The sequence below is a fragment of the Melitaea cinxia genome, chromosome 8 (genome assembly GCF_905220565.1).
Source record: "Melitaea cinxia chromosome 8, ilMelCinx1.1, whole genome shotgun sequence".
Taxonomy (NCBI): Eukaryota; Metazoa; Arthropoda; class Insecta; order Lepidoptera; family Nymphalidae; genus Melitaea; species Melitaea cinxia.
The window spans coordinates 17,060,257-17,065,944 of NC_059401.1; positions in this window are offsets into that span (position 1 = coordinate 17,060,257).

Here is a 5,688-nt window from a genome sequence, read left to right on the forward strand (position 1 = left end):
TATTGTTTTATTTTATTCTTTTTTTTTTTTACTTTGCGTACGATATATCATGGATTTTTAATTATTAATTATAGAAATTTTAATTTTAAATTATAGAATTTTATAAACACAGAAATATTTATTAATACTAGTTGTCGTTCAGTGGTCGAAATTCGACCATAATTAAAATAAATTATAAGTTTGAACATTATTAAGGTTTTGTGGTAAAAGACTATATACTTCTATAATAATAAGACAAGAGGGTGTGTGTCAAATACATGGGAGTGTGTGTAATCTTTTTTTAAATTGATTCAATGTTTTTGTATGCATTATAAAAAAAATCAGCATTTTGCACTCCTCTATATTAAGTATAAATGCGAAATTTCATACTCCTCTGTCCGCGCAATTTTCGTAAAAAGGAGTACAAAGTTTTTGCTTCACGTCCCTGCTGAAAATTTCAATTATAAAACGATGATTTGTATGGGAAGTTATTTAAACTATTGTATGTTTGAAACAGGGATTCCAAAAATCTATCATACATGATAGATCTATCTGGAATCCAGATAGCATAAATAAAATCAGATAAAAATTGTATTTAGGCATCATAAATATATTAATAATTCATCACTGATTCATACATCAGTGATGAATTTACAAATCCGCCTGTAGGATATTAAATTTTTGCCGCCCTCTAGTGACCTCAGCGATAATACGTTGTGGTCACAGGCACCCGAAAAATGGCCAAGCGCTAGCTTTTATTGTGCCGACAATTACATAATGCCATAAAATAATCCAATCGAGGGAAAATATATTACGCCTGACCTCTTTTTAAGTTATCCAAACAAAGGTTCTTGGCATGCTCATTCATATTCTGGTACAATAATTATATTAATGTTTCAAAAATAATATTAAGACCAAACTTGCCGTCTACAAATATGTGCTGCCCAAGGCTCCGGCCTACTTAGCTTACTGGTAAATCCGCCACAGATATGAATTATTTTATTAATAATATTTAATACTAGAGCTACTAATTAAAATATAATACTACAGCAATGTAAGTAAAATACTAACATGCAAGTTAGAACTTTTAATTATTACCTATCTACTATTTAACGTTCTATTGATGTTTTTTCTGCAATATACTTTTATTACTAAAAATGCCACAAACAAAAAGTAGTTGTTAATATCAAGTAGGTCCAGAAAAAGCAAACACAATTTTTGTGATCTTAAAACTGTAATAGGTATCTAATATACCTATAAAATTCTCGTGTCGCGGTGTTTGTAGTTAAACTCCTCTAAAACAGCTTGACCAATTGTGTGCATATCGGATAGGTCTTAGGATCGACCAACATCTATTTTTCATTCCCCTAAATTATAAGGGGGGCGGGGGGATTGAGAATGTTAATAAAATATATGGCAAAACATCGTTTGCGGGTCAGCTAGTAAATAAATAACTATGTTTTGATATAATTATAATTTCACATATACGCGTCCGACTCTTCCTAAAGTAGGCAATATTATGTTCGTGCTTTAAATCAGAGTGGAAACCGAAACCATAGCCATGAATAGAAAAGAGCGTTGGCTATTGATGAATGAATTATTATATCTGTTTTTATATCAGTTCTTAGTTGTATATTGATTTTAGGGTTTTTTGAAAAATCCTGAAACATCGCCATCTATCGATAAAACATTGAACCGCAATGGAATACATTTTGATGGAAACTAAATGCAAGACTTCAGCGCCATCTATTGTTCATGTTTTTGTACTAAGTTAGTTAATTATTAGCTAACTAGTGATAATTAATTACGGGACGACACGTTTACTATTCTTAAAAGTTTCCTAATATTGCATCTTTTACAAAGACAATCAATGAGATTATCTGTTTTGACAATGGTTTGTGTACGTTATTATTAGCATTCTTATTTATTAGCATTCAGCTTATCAAAAACACATTTTCATTTATAAATTTCACTCGTAAAGTGTCGAATTCGGACCCAAATTTGTATCCAGGTATTATTGAATAAATTAAATTTTAAGCTTTTGATTGCAAATTAATTAGTATAATATAAAATTAAATAAAAGTGAAATAGATTTATGGCCTTTTCCTGATGGTTGTATGTAGGTTTAATTATTTTTGTAATATGGATGTATTATTTTATTAATTATAATTATTAATATTTGTATACTAGCTGTGCACGCGACTTCGTCCGCGTGGAATTTAACGCAATAGTTATTCTAAAGTTCGCAGAGTATTAAATTAAAAAAAAAATGTAAAATAAAAGTAGCCTAAGTTATTTCTTATTACATTAGCTATCTGCCAGTGAAAGTCCCGTCAAAATCGCTCCCGTCGTTTCAGAGATTAGCCGTAACAAACGGACAGACACATCTTATTATTATATCATATTTTAAAAAAAATGTTAAAATATCATCCGAATTTAAAGGTGAGAACCATAAAAAGTACCAGGTTTACGTTGGAGTAAAATCGGTCTACCATCATGATAAATTTTTTTAAACTTGCGATATTTTTGTAATTGCGTACCTAATTGTTTTCTTCACTCGGTTGCTTATTTTTAATTATTTTTTTACGCCAACGGTTTTACTTCAACCGTGTTTACACTGATCGATCAATTGCACGTAGTGTTCAAACGGAAAAATATTAAGAAAATATATTTTTTATACCATTACAGTAGGCGAACAAGCGTATGTTTTGTCTCATGATAAACGGTCATCACAAGCGCGTTGCTAACCCCATCCCCGCTGTCAACATAGCTGTCAACAAGCATATCCACTGGAGCTTTATGTTGACAGCGTGAGAAAATTATAATGCAAACATGACATGACTGAATATATTCCAAACCTATTCAAAAACCATTGTAACGTTACTAATCGATAACTAGTTTTAAAGTTGCAATATAATCGAAATTCATTCGGAATCGTGTCCCTTGTAGGACATAAATCGTTACGATACGACTCAATTGACTCATTGTCATTAGGTCTGCAAACAAGCGTACGGCTCACCTGATGGTAAGCGATTACCGTAGCTTATAGACGCCTGCAACATCAGAAGCATCGCAAGCGCGTTGCCGACCCAATCCCCAATCCCAGGAGCTCTGGTCACCTTACTCACCAACAGGAACACAATACTGCTTGAAAACAGTATTATTTTGCTGTGATCTTCTGTAAGGTCGAGGTACTACCCCAGTCGGGCTGCTCCATATTTTCAGCAGGAAATTCCTGCTGTGCCCTACCTCAGTTACAGCAACGATCGCTGGCGGTATCGGGTTCGATCCCGCGCATGGCATATTTTATTTGTATTGGCCATACAGATGTTTTACGTGGTCTGGGCGCTTGTGCTTGTGTATTGTGTGTTCCCGGACCAGAATTAAATTCTACACACAGAAGTAAAGTGGGGGGTCGTTATAATTGTGCCCAAAAATAAACTACTATCGTAAATGGTACTAAAACAATACAATCACTATCATACATAGAAAATATCCAACGTATGCGTCAGATAATTATATTCGCAGCGAGTAAATCCAAAACATGTAGCTTATTAATAATTACTTGGTTATGAACCCTATCAATGGTTTAACCGCATAAACATTACCAATCATTAGTGAAATAGGCTTAGCGACAATGATATGACGGTAAACCGCTGACCCTAGATTGAAAAATATTAATCAAAGATGGGTCTTTCGTATTGTATTTAAATATCGAAAACAAACATTTCGTTATTAATTCGACCGTGTCTGTTGTTTCAGGATCTCTAACCGAGGGTAACGTAAATATTAATATAAATTTACGAAACATATATATTAAGAAATAAAAATAACTTTAACAAGGAAGTCAAACAGAATTATAAGTGCCTTAGTACGTAAGCAAATAAAATTTATTATACATTACAAACGATAACGAACTAACCCGAATAGAGAATCCGTTGGGGAGCTTATGACAATATTTGTTGCAAATGTATCATAAATATTTGTTTCATTTATTTTAATTACAATAAATATAAATGCACAGCACGACAGAAGCTTCTTAACCTTACAGTAGGTGACAGCTAAAAATTGGTTGTCTGCAAAGTTGGTTTACGGACGATAGTCGCGACAACGTCATAACAAAACATCTCCTCGGACGCATAGGATAATCGAGTGGCAGAGAGATAGATGCGCGTAAGCGTACAATGAGACTGCTTGAAAGCAGTCTTGTGTTCCCGAAGTTCATGTATTAAGTAAGGCGACCAATGCACCTGGGAGAGTTTATAGGTAAGGTTGGCAACGTGCCTGCGGTGCTTTTGGTGTTGCAGGCCTATAAGTTACGGTAATCGTTTACCATCAGGTTACCATCAATCATAATATAAACTCACAACGAATTCCAGTAGGACGAGAATCCTGCGTTCGCTTTTGTTTTTCGATAGACATCTTTCTTGGGCACCTCAGCTGAGTGAGATGAGCCGTAAACTATTTGCAGCTATCGGATCACTGCGACGACTGCAATATTTCCTTCTTCTGCCTACCAAAATTACGTTAGCACAGTCACTCCTTCTACCAATTCTTGACTACGCTGACACTTGCTATCTCGATCTTAAAGAGGAGCAATTAAATAAGCTTGAGCGCCTTCAAAATCTTTGCATACGGTTCATATTTGGTCTTCGCAAATATGACCACGTTTCCGAATTTCGCAATTGTCTCAAGTGGCTTCCGATTCGCTTTCGCAGGAATACTCACATACTCTCGCTACTATATTGTATACTTTTTCATTCTGATACACCTCTGTACCTTAAGGAGCGTTTCAAGTATCTTTGTAATACGCACGAACGCACCCTTAGATCTGAGTCTACTTTGATGCTCGAAACTCCAGCTCACACTACTTCTTTTTACTCCAATTCTTTTTCAGTTAAAGCTGTTCAACTTTGGAACGCTCTACCTCTCCCTATAAAACAAGCCCAATCCCTGTCTTGCTTTAAAAACCTCAAGGCGCACTATTTGTCACTTGTACGTCATAATTGTTTTTTTTATCTCTGCATAACAAAATGTAGGAGTATTGCTTCACTTGTATTTTGTATTCTATGCTTTTATCCATATTATATGTATTTCGTTTATATGTAGGTATAGTATTTTTATGCGTATGTATATGTGTATGTATGTATGTGTATGTATGTATGTGTATACAATATATATGTGTGTATATATATGTGTATATATATATGTTTGTATGTATGTATCTATGTATGTATTGTGCTGTATATGTATGTGTATTTGTACTCGATAGTTGATATTGTTCTAGGTGACACTAATTGTCACTTCTCTGTGTACACTTCCCTATCGCTTTTTCACTACGCTGTGTCCTATATACCCAAAGGTTGTCTGGAAGAGATCGCTACTCTAGCGATAAGACCGCCTTTGTACACTGTTTTTTTTTATTTGTAATATGTTATTGTGTTGATCGTTGTTGTGTACAATAAAGAGTATCTATCTATCTATAACAGCTACAAACGCATAGACGTTTGTAGCTGTAGCTGAAAAAAAAATTGTTTGACTTCAGTATCGAGTGTGGGGCTTAATTTTTTTTTCAACGTACTCAGATTATCTTGAGAATTAGACTTGTTATTTTTTATTGCAAGTGTGTAGTGCGTTTTCTGTGATTTTAATGTTTATATTCACACTGTTTAAATTTCAATATAAAGGGCTATATGGATACCACAAGAA